Here is a 12,594-nt window from a genome sequence, read left to right on the forward strand (position 1 = left end):
AAGATCCAGAGAGAGAGGGAGGGACAACAAACAGATCCAGAGAAAGGGACAACAAACAGATCCAGAGAAATAGGGACAACAAACAGATCCAGAGAGAGAGAGAGAGGGACCACAAACAGATCTAGAGAGAGAGAGAGAGGGACCACAAACAGATCTAGAGAGAGAGAGAGGGACCACAAACAGATCTAGAGAGAGAGAGAGAGAGAGAGAGAGACAACAGACAGATCCAGAGAGAGAGAGACAACAAACAGATCCAGAGAGAGAGGGAGGGCCAACAAACAGATCCAGAGAGAGAGGGAGGGCCAACAAACAGATCCAGAGAAAGAGAGACAACAAACAGATCCAGAGAAAGAGGGACAACAAACAGATCCAGAGAAAGAGGGACAACAAACAGATCCAGAGAGAGAGGGAGGGACAACAAACAGATCCAGAGAAAGAGGGAGGGACAACAAACAGATCCAGAGAAAGAGGGAGGGACAACAAACAGATCCAGAGAGAGAGAGAGAGGGACAACAAACAGATCCAGAGAGAGAGAGAGAGACAACAAACAGATCCAGAGAGAGAGAGAGAGACAACAAACAGATCCAGAGAGAGAGAGGCAACAAACAGATCCAGAGAGAGAGGGAGGGCCAACAAACAGATCCAGAGAAAGAGGGACAACAAACAGATCCAGAGAAAGCGGGACAACAAACAGATCCAGAGAAAGAGGGACAACAAACAGATCCAGAGAAAGAGGGACAACAAACAGATCCAGAGAGAGAGGGAGGGACAACAAACAGATCCAGAGAAAGAGGGAGGGACAACAATCAGATCCAGAGAAAGAGGGACAACAAATAGATCCAGAGAGAGAGAGAGGGACAAGAAACAGATCCAGAGAGAGAGAGAGGGACAAGAAACAGATCCAGAGAGAGAGAGAGGGACAAGAAACAGATCCAGAGAGAGAGGGGACAACAACAAACAGATCCAGAGAGAGAGGGAGGGACAACAAACAGATCCAGAGAGAGAGAGGGGGACAAGAAACAGATCCAGAGAGAGAGAGGGAGGGACAACAAACAGATCCAGAGAGAGGGAGGGACAACAAACAGATCCAGAGAGAGAGGGAGGGACAACAAACAGATCCAGAGAGAGAGGGAGGGACAACAAACAGATCCAGAGAGAGAGAGAGGCAACAAACAGATCCAGAGAGAGAGGGAGGGACAACAAACAGATCCAGAGAAAGAGGGAGGGGACAACAAACAGATCCAGAGAAAGAGGGACAACAAACAGATCCAGAGAGAGAGAGGGACAACAAACAGATCCAGAGAGAGGGAGGGACAACAAACAGATCCAGAGAGAGAGGGAGGGACAACAAACAGATCCAGAGAGAGAGGGAGGGTCAAGAAACAGATCGAGAGAGAGGGAGGGTCAAGAAACAGATCCAGAGAGAGAGGGAGAACAAACAGATCCAGAGAAATAAAGTAATCAAGCCCCTGCAGCAACTCCTTCCAGAAATGAGAGCGATTTAGGTGACACTGGGCCCAGACAAGTGAAGCTGAAGTTTTGGTACATTGAAAAGTGCATTTCAGCACTGCTGGTTTGAAATATACAAAACTGGGTAGCGTACTCTGTCCACAAAAACGCAGCTTTCTGCTTTCCATTTTCTTCGGGAAACATGAGATGCCACAAATACACAGAGACAGTGTTGTGGCATGGCAAAGCTACCAGGTAACTAGCAAAAGTACAATTATCCATCAAATGTGATGTCTCGCTTTCCAGAATCTCAGAATGACAAGATCGAATGCTGTGCTCTAGAGATTACAGACACCATAGTCTCTGAGATGTCAAAGTCTGGAATGTATGCCATTATGGTGGATGACGCCAGGGATGGGCTGTCTGAACAGTTGGCTCTGTGTGTAAGGTATGTGACAGAGAGGACAGTTAAGGAGCTTTTACAAGCACTAGCAGAAATCAAGTAATTTGATGCAGCTCCAAATGAGTCGGATGGCAGGCCTAAAGTGTGTTGACCTATGATAGGGGTAGCAGGCCTAAAGTGTGTTGACCTATGATAGGGGTAGCAGGCCTAAAGTGTGTTGACCTATGATAGGGGTAGCAGGCCTAAAGTGTGTTGACCTATGATAGGGGTAGCAGGCCTAAAGTGTGTTGACCTATGATAGGGGTAGCAGGCCTAAAGTGTGTTGACCTATGATAGGGGTAGCAGGCCTAAAGTGTGTTGACCTATGATAGGGGTAACAGGCCTAAAGTGTGTTGACCTATGATGGGGGTAGCAGGCCTAAAGTGTGTTGACCTATGATAGGGGTAGCAGGCCTAAAGTGTGTTGACCTATGATAGGGGTAACAGGCCTAAAGTGTGTTGACCTATGATGGGGGTAGCAGGCCTAAAGTGTGTTGACCTATGATAGGGGTAGCAGGCCTAAAGTGTGTTGACCTATGATGGGGGTAGCAGGCCTAAAGTGTGCTGACCTATGATGGGGGTAGCAGGCCTAAAGTGTGTTGACCTATGATAGGGGTAGCAGGCCTAAAGTGTGTTGACCTATGATGGGGGTAGCAGGCCTAAAGTGTGTTGACCTATGATAGGGGTAGCAGGCCTAAAGTGTGTTGACCTATGATGGGGGTAGGAGGCCTAAAGTGTGTTGACCTATGATGGGGGTAGCAGGCCTAAAGTGCACAGACCTATGATGGGGGTAGCAGGCCTAAAGTGCACAGACCTATGATGGGGGTAGCAGGCCTAAAGTGCACAGACCTATGATGGGGGTAGCAGGCCTAAAGTGTGTTGACCTATGATGGGGGTAGCAGGCCTAAAGTGTGTTGACCTATGATGGGGGTAGCAGGCCTAAAGTGTGTTGACCTATGATGGGGGTAGCAGGCCTAAAGTGCGTTGCACAGACCTATGATGGTGCAACTGTCATGAGTGGGTCCAAAGGAGGTGTGCAGCACATTTCAGAGTGCTGCATCCGGAGGCAATTTATGTACATTGCTATGCTCATGAGCTGAACTTGTACAACTCTCAAACCCTCACTGGGGATGCCAGCTGCGGTCCAGAAATGCAGTCCTGGACACTTTAACTGCTATTTGTGATTGTCTATCTGCCATTGGATCCCCCATGGCTGTTGGTCTGAGAGCAAAGCTTCATCAGTTCTCCACCATGTATTTCCTACTGATGTTTCAGTCTCAGTTTCTTTCTGTAACTGAGGGACGACACAAGTTCCTCCAGAAAGAGAGACTGCAGACCTGGCAGAAGCTTGTTTCAGCAAACAAGCTGTATGTGACACACTGATAGGCAAACGCACAGATGCATTCGCCACAGAACTTTTTAACAGAACCAAAGCACTCTGTGAAATTCACAATATTCCAGAGGCAGATGCAGCAAGAAAGCACAAACAAAGGAAAATGAGAGATTTTGTGGTGGAGACCTCCTTGGGTTTAGGCACAGAACTGTCATGTTCCCAAACAATGAAAACAGAGTTGTTGCTCCCCTGCTTGGACAGAGTGGTTTGTGAGCTTGACCAGCGATTCTCAACTGTAGATGCAGGTCTGCTCAAAAGGCATACAGCCCCAACTCAAAAAAAACATCCTAGATACATCATGCTTAACTGAGTTTGCCAAGCACTACGGTATTGATGTTAAAAACAGAAGAGATGTTGGTGGCCAGAAACTTTCTTGCCCGGAAAAGAGAGGCTGGACGTCCTCCCAAAGATTTGCTTGCTGTGCATAACCTCCTGGATGATGATATGTTTCCTTCTCTGAAGGAATTCATTCAGGTTGCCCTCACAATTCCTGTTTGCAGCTGCTCCTGTGAAAGGTCCTTTAGTGCACTGCGCCGGCTCCACTCCTGGTTGCGTAAGACAATGGGTCTGAAAAGGCTTGCAGCCATGTCCATTGAGGATGAAGTGCTTGGGCCACTAAGCGACAATAGTGTTTTTGACCTGCATATCACTCACAGTATTTTGGCTACATAGTACAGCCATTTTTGTGCCTTTTGTTGGTGTTGGATGGACGCAGGGTTTTGAAAAATTCTAAATATGCTGTGTCCGTCTCGCAATAGAGCCTTCAACCACAAGGGGGCGTTGCGTATGGCATATTGCAGGTAAAGTTAGCTAAGAAAAGTGGATTAAGAGATGGCAGCAACAGCAAGCTGGTGTTCGGTCCCTGGCTTCACATTATACACAAAATAGGGAAACCGGCACCAAATTTGACCATTTTCAGATAAAAGATACAGAGAGATTGTCGACGATTGTTTGGTAACAATTGGATGCAGTAAATATGATGTAAATACTTCTGCAGCCACCCCTGCATGTGTACAGCAAGCACTTCAGCCACGATGTATATGAATGAGATATGAAATCTGAAGTGATGGGGAGAGAAACCAAAAGACACAGCTGTTGCTACTGTAAATCCATGAACTGGATCTGGCCGGGGACCCCTTTCGTGCTAGCAAATTCATCAGGGACCCCCTCATTATCAAAACACAACTCAAGTGAGATAAAAAATAAGAGTTATACTATGACTTTTGGCAATGCACGGCTTGACGAACCAAGTCTTGGGCCCTGGGAAGGAACATTTTAAAAAAGGCCCATCTCTTATGAAAATGTTGCTGCTTTAAAGCTAATACCCTGCAATTCTACACATTTTGCCATGAGGACAGAGATAAACCTTTGCAGTTTTAAAACTTAAATTACAGTGCATTTATGTTAAAAGAAATGCAATTTTTGGGGGAATACAAGAAGTATTGAGTTAAAAAGTGTATAAAATCGGTATAGTACTGTGGATCCCATATCCCTGTGAGCCTCCCATGCCCATGTTGCCCAGGGTTAAGAACATACATTTTAGAATAACATTGTATTGTATTACACCATCAACTTTCTCCACGGATCCCTTGGCCAAAATTAGTTTAAATCTGTCATTGTTGGTGATATTCACCCCAATTATAATTATTTTTAAACTAGATTTTGAGATCTGGCTGTGGACCCCCTGCAGTACAGCAGACCCCACTTTGAGAACCCCTGCTATTCAGGTCAGCATATGTGCCCTATGTCACCTTACATTGCAGAATAGAATATACAAAAAAACATTGTGATAAATAAACATAGGCTATATAGTGTTTTGGACGAATGTGCAAACATAAACCCACTAACAGTCCCGCTCATAGAGGTTTATGATAAGAGATCATTCAATAAAGTAAAGTTTAGCTATTTACTCATTTGGCCCAGGGTTGGGTCTCCAAATAGTTTTTGACCTACGGAATTTTTCCCCCCCAGGACATTTATGTGGGCTGCAAAATCCCTTTGTTTGCAAAAGCAAACTAACTGCTCTTCATCATCATCATCATCATTATGTTCCTCCATTTCCATAAATATTGTCGTCACATATTACATTTCTCTGCAACGCAAATATTCCTCAGGTATGTGTTGGGGCTGTGGTCCAGCTGCTGCGACGGCCATCAGAAGCTCAATTTGCCTCAATTATTGGACCGAATACTCAGGCTCAAATAAATACGGTTTGACGACACCATCATTGTCCCTCCAGTAGTTTTCTTGATCACTCGCAAGTATTTCGTCGCCAGACATATTTGTAGGTTGTTGTTAACTTTGCATAAATAATGTGTAACGATGTCATCACTTCTCTGTCGAAAAAACGTACATCTTTGAATAAGGGCATAACGTGCTGTTTCTACGTAGCAGGGATTCCCTCGAGAGGGTCCATGTGCAGTTGTTACCCATCTCCACTGCTATGGCAGTCGGCTACATAAAATAACAATATAAAAGAATCACAAATGTTTAAAAAGGTGGAAAAATACACATTTCCTGACTCAAAACGGATATGACTTTTAACAAAAATAGGTAATTTGGTCGTATGCTTTCAATAAAACAATGAATTTGCCCACACTTCGTGGATTTCTGAATCATGAATTCACTGGCAATGGAGCTGAGCGAGTCCTGCATACAGCAACGCCACGAGTCACGTGACCCGTTTTTGCAGCTGTTTCAGTACAGCACTACAGAGAGAGAGGGGCGGGAAAGGGAAACATCCACTGAATTAGTTTCAATGTATGGAACTATTTGAGAGTTTCTGGATTTTGGGTGAACTTCTTTAAGTATTAGTCTTTAAAAACATAATTAGCCGTCGGTAGAGAGACGCTGGCACTCTTTTGCAGCTGCGAAGAGGGCAATGTGTGAGAGATGGGAGAAAGCAGAAGGAGGGACCAAGGCAACTCGGCTACAGCCAAGACTAGGTAACCTGTTCTCATCCTCCTAGATCTATCCTCTGCCTTCAACACCGTGAACCATCAGATCCTCCTCTCCACTCTCAGGGCTGGGCGTCTCAGGCTATGCACACTCTTGGATTGCATCCTATCTGACAGGCCTCTCCTACCAGGTGACGTGGAGAAGATATGTCTGCACCACATACTCGCACTACTGATATCCCGCATGGCTGAGTTCTAGGCCCTCTCCTCTTCTCTCTATACACCAAGTCACTTGGATACGTCATATCCTCACATGGTCTGTCCTATCGTTCCTATGCGGATGACACTCAACTTTTCTCCTTCTGACACCCAGGTGGCGACACGCATCTCTGCGTGCCTGGCAGAAATCTCAACTTGGATGTCGGCCCACCACCTCAAGCTCAAAAACACGGAATTGCTCTTCCTCCCGGGGAAGGCCTGTCTGCTCAAAGACCTCTCCTTCACGGTTGAAAACTCCAGTGTCGCCCTCCCATTGTGTAAAGAAGCGTGACCCTGCACAACACCCTGTCGTTCTCTGCAAACATCAAAGCAGTGACCAGCTCCTGCAGGTTTATTCTCTACAACATCCGTAGAGTATGACCCTACCTCACACAGGATGCTGCGCAGATCCTAATCCAGCCACTTGTCATCTCCAGTCAGGACTACTGCAACTCGCTGTTGGCTGGGCTACCCTGCTTGTGCCATCAAACCCCTGCAACTTAACCAGGCGGGCTGCAGCGTTCTGGATTTCAAACTTCCCATGTTCTCGTGAGTTCTTTATTCCATCTTGCATTGCGTTAGTGAACTCTAACTCCACTTGCTACACATTGAGCCTCTTTGCCACTTTGACTGGCCAACACATTTTTTATTTTTTATCTCACCTTTATTTAACCAGGTAGGCTAGTTGAGAACAAGTTCTCATTTACAACTGTGACCTGGCCAGGATAAAGCATAGCAGTGTGAACAGACAACGCAGAGTTACACATGGAGTAAACAATAAACAAGTCAATGACACAGTAGAAGAAATACAAATTTAATTAAAATAAACAAGCTACACACGTGAAGGCTACTGGTTGGGGCTACCAGTGTTTTTATGGTGCGCATGTCATAAAAACTACAATGAAAAGTTTGTTTTGTTAAATAATGTATCCTTGTATGTAAATGGATGTTTTAACTCAGAAGAAGCCCTTTTGTAGCAAATATTAATACTCGCACAAGTATTTGAATACTAACGTCCGTTTGAATATTCAAATAACCGTGCACATCCCTAGCAGTCGGCATTCACATCCCAGTTGTTGGCTTTATGCATTCATTATTATTAATGAATGATTAGCATCGGGCTATTAAATATATCATCATGCCTCCTGGGAGAGGCCTCATATTAGTCTCTAGTGCTCAAAAATAAGAATACAATTAATTTCTCATTCTATCTACGTTTGAACCTCACCAGAGTGTGTATGACATAATTTTGGGAAGAACCTTCACAGTCAGCTTACTACATACTAGACTCTAGGGTTCAAAACACAATAAATCGATACAAAAAAATTCTGTCAGTGCCTTTACATTTTTTACCTCAACATATTCTGTATTTATGTCAACTTGGGAATAGCCCAACAGTGACAGCGTTCTTCCTTTTACACAGTGGATGCTTTTAAGCAAAAACCACAATGTGTTTCTGTCACGGCTGTTGAAGGAGGAAGAGGACCAAGGTGCAGCGTGGGGAGCGTACAATGGTCTTTTTATTAGACAAGACGCCGAACAAACCAATAAACACTACAAAACAAACCGTGAAGCTAAAGGCTATGTGCCATAAACAAAGTCAACTTCCCACAAAGACAGGTGGGAACAGGGCTACCTAAGTATGGTTCTCAATCAGAGACAACGATAGACAGCTGTCCCTGATTGAGAACCCTACCTGGCCAAAACATAGAAATACAAATAATAGAACATAGAATACCCACCCCAAAACACACCCTGACCAAACCAAATAGAGACATAAAAAGGATCTCTAAGGTCAGGGCGTGACAGTTTCGTATGTTTTTGTTGATAGATGTAAATCAACTCACTGAAGGGACATTGACAGTGTAAAGCTATTTCCAGGGTGTTGTTGGCCTGCTGGTTATGTGTCCATTTCTCTAAAAGTTTGTCCACACTACTGGATTATGAAAAAAGCAGGGGACAGATCAAAGTGAAAACCCAGCATGCACCGACACTGAACTGTTTTGTTGGAGTGGCGAATCAGGGAGCTTTTGAGAAATTCTCCTTTGAAACAGCTTCTTTGTGGGTCACAAACCAGAGCCATGCACAAAACACATGCATTTCAAAAGGTTGGACCATCAATTAAATCAATTCCGCACAGGATCAGTAACCATCTCTATGCCAAATGATGTCAGGAACACAGTGCTAAATGTTCAAGAAGCCATCCAAAAGCATTCTGAGCAGTACTTTTCAAATAAAAGCTTGTGTGCATCTTCAGCCTTTCCCCCCAGTATTTTCCTTTGAGTGTGATCAGAAGAGCATCTGCCGTATGGATTTCAATTCCACATATCTTATAGCAACAGGAGTCCAGGAATAAGAAGTTGTTGGTACTTAATCCTCCTGAGTAAAAAAACATTCATATGAACAATTTTCATATGAACAATTTTCATATGAACCGTCCATAAATCTTCTCTTACTGGGGCGAATGAGTCAGAGAGAGGATGAGAAGAAAGAATGAGAAGAGGCTAAGGATTAACCGTTCTAGAAAGTGGGGAATCATACAGGCCTCCAGAAAGTATTCATACCACTTGACTCATTCCACATTTTGTTGTGTTACAGGCCGAATTCCAAAATGGATTAAATTGTTTTTTCTCACCCATCTACACACACTACCCCATAATGAAATGTGTGCAAATGTATTGAAAATTAAATACAAAAATCAAATTTACATAAGTATTCACACCCCTGAGTCTTTACTTTGTAGAAGCACTTTTTGGCTAAGTCTAAGAGATTTCCACACTTGGATTGTGCAACATTTGCCCATTATTCTTTTGAAAATTCTTCAAGCTCTGCCAAATTGGTTGTGGATCATCGCTAGAGAACCATTTTCAGATCTGGCCATAGATTTTCAAGTAGGGAGAGGGGTGGTCAACTGTGCTCGTAATTGATTTAGGCTTGTCCAAAATTGTTTATTTGGGGTATCAGGTTGATTGTGGAGGTCTGCACACAAAATAATTGAAGGTAATTTACTCTATAAATGCATTGAGATACCGATCTGTCATTAACATGCCTCTCGCGACAAAAGCTCCAGCTGAAATGTCATTGCCAGAGTCCATAAATTAAATTGTGTAATGAAGCATGTGGAACTATATGAAGCAATGGTCTAAAGCCATTGTTTTACAAGTTGGATTGTACAACACTGAATGAAGGTTTGAAAGGATGAAGTGTCTGGTTTTGTGTTTATTTTGTCTACAACCCAGAATGAAGAGTTTGAAAACGTCTGTGGTTTTATGCGTTGATTTTGTTTACTTACTCCTTTGATAGTTTAAAGTAATAACCAAATGAATGAAATGTAATGATAATTATCACAGAGTGAGTGATAAGAGGGAATGTGATGGAACATTTTATGTTTGTGCTTTTCTAATAACCAATTTCTGTGTTCATGCAAGTGACTGAACATGCCTGGGAGCAATCCTCCCTATCAGTGAGGTATTGGTCGGTCACATACATGAACCAAACATTAATAATTAATTAATTATGAATAAGCTAAATCATGCAAATATAACTTGTGTAAGCAGTATATAACAGAACTAAACGAGACTGCCTCAGTGGAACTCACTTCAGACCGGTACTTTATGCATCTAAGTTTGACTGTGACCTCTCCGGCATGCTGTTAATAAACAAGGACTCATTTAAGATTGAAGTGTCCCTGTACAGAATCCAGTGCAATTTGTGACTTGTTAAGAACATTTTTACTCCTGAACTTATTTAGGCGTGCCATAAAAGGGGTTGAATACTTACTAAAAGACATTTCAGCTTTTCATACATTTGTAAAAATGTGAAAAAACATAATACTACTTTGACATTATTATTGTGTGTAGGCCATTGCAAAAACATCTAAATGTAATCCATTTTATATTCAGGCTGCAACACAACAAATGTGGAAAAAGTGAAGGGATGTGAATACTTTCTGAAGGCATTGTAACGTGAACTAACTCACTTTTGTACATCGCACTGGTCCGTACTATTGACTTTATTTTAGCGCCCAAAAAATGTAATACTTCCAGATCAAGTGTAACATCAATACCATTGTAAAGCACAATTTCTCCCCCTTTCAACAAAATCAATGACAAGACCTTCATGATGTCCATCTCTGCATGATTCAAGAAGGCAATGAGCTCTGTCTGGTCTTTTTAAAAATTGACGGTGAGGAAGTGAAACCTATTGCGTGATGGCGAGAAGGAGCGATGTCGTGTGGGGAAATGGCTTTTTCACTCGATCTGTCCAACATATCACCTTATCACCTCTAAAATGTAAATAAAACACTATAAAGAGTTTATATAATGTGTCATTACATACCTATTTGAAGGTTTGTGTCGAATGAATGTTTTTTTGGGGGGCAGTGCTAAAGTGATCTTCAGAAGTAAACAGCGGCTTTTGAGAGTCATGATAGCTTGTAGTAATGAAACAAAAAATGACTAGGTATCCCCCCCCTTACCCGCCCCTTTCTTGTTTTAAACAGCGAGAGAAGTGCTACACCTGGTGGAGAGAGGCTGTAAGACAGAATTAGTTGCTTTATGCGTGCTGTACGTTACGCCATGACACGTCATGATGTAACGTACAACATCGAAGGGGTCCGTTTTTTCAACTTTTCTGCAATAGTATAGAGCCATTACCCAGATTTTGATGTCAACACAGTCGCTACAGTCCCATTAGTTTTCTTTGCAGCCTCGTTTGAATGTCACGGTTGCGCACATTTGTACAGAATGGGGTTAGCGTACATTAGATGAGTATAACACTAACAAGCTCATCTCCACATGATGAATCTGCTTGCTCAGGCTTCCTGGAGGCACACCAGACATGTAACTGTGAGTAATCACTGAGCATCATCAAGTACAAGGTTGACCGCCAAGATAAACCTGCAAATGGTAACTCTGCAAATGGACGTCCGATGAACATGACATGTGAAACTGACATACAAGTGTCAACACATGGACTACCAAAAGAAAACTGTGTGAATTTGTGGGTTCAACTTGTAGAGTTAGAATTTATATGAAGAATCTGGAGGCAAATATCACTTGTAGTTGACTTTCATGAAACAAACATAGCTGGCAACATAACACGGAGACTGTCTTCACTGGACTTGATACTTTTAATTTGACCTTTATTTAACTAGGCAAGTCAGTTAAAAACAAATTCCTATATACAATGACAGCCGACCGGGGAACAGTGAGTTAACTGCCTTGTTCAGGGGTAGAACGACAGATTTTTACCTTACCAGCTCGGGGATTCGAGCCAGCAGCAATTCGGTTACTGGCCCAACGCTCTAAGCACTAGGCTACCTGCCGCCCCAATACTTGAAGGGTGCATGGGAACTGACTTACCTAATCACCATTTATGACATCATGAATATACTCCCTATAATAAAATTGTTCCAATAAATCACCCTTTGCATCTTTTAAAATGTACAGTATCAGCCAAAAGTTTGGACACACCTACTCATTCAAGGGTTTCCTTTATTTGTACCATTTTCTAAATTGTAGAATAGTGAAGACATCAAACTATGAAATAACACCAAATCATATAGTAACCCCCCAAAAAGTGTTAAAATCTAAATATATTTGAGATTTTTCATAGTAGCCACCCTTTGCCTTGATGACAGCTTTGAACACTCTTTGCATTCTCTCAACCAGCTTCATGTCGTATTCACCTGAAATGCATTTCAATTAACAGGTGTGCCTTGTTAAAAGTTACATTTCAAAAAATGTATTTCCTTCTTAATGCGTTTGAGACAATCAGAAGATGCCCTATTTAAAAAAAAGAAGAAAAAAAGACCAAGTCCATTTTATGGAAAGAACAGCTCAAATAAGCAAAGACAAACGACAGAGGTTCAGTCAATCCTGAAAATTTCAAGAACTTTTAAACTTTCTTCAAGTGCTTTTGAAAATGAAGCACTATGTTCAAACTGCTCTCATGTGGACTGCCACAGGAAAGGAAGACCCAGAGTTCTCTGCTGCAGAGGACAAGTTCACTAGAGTTAACTGCACCTCACATTGCAGCCCAAATAAATGCTTCACGGAGTTCAAGTAACAGACACATTTCAACATCAACTGTTCAGAGGAGACTGCGTGAAATCAGGCCTTCATGGTCGAATTGCTGCAAAGAAACCTATACTAA

The 12,594-nt window shown here is 42.6% G+C and overlaps 1 protein-coding gene across 1 annotated transcript in view; it reads right to left on the reverse strand.

Annotated features, from left to right (window-relative positions):
- The window catches only part of amacr (alpha-methylacyl-CoA racemase), a 53,897-nt gene that overhangs the window by 3,531 nt on the left and 37,772 nt on the right, over positions 1 to 12,594 (reverse strand). The gene's annotated exons all lie outside the window — the stretch shown is intronic.

Source organism: Oncorhynchus kisutch, linkage group LG23 (assembly GCF_002021735.2).
Source record: "Oncorhynchus kisutch isolate 150728-3 linkage group LG23, Okis_V2, whole genome shotgun sequence".
Lineage (NCBI taxonomy): Eukaryota > Metazoa > Chordata > Actinopteri > Salmoniformes > Salmonidae > Oncorhynchus > Oncorhynchus kisutch.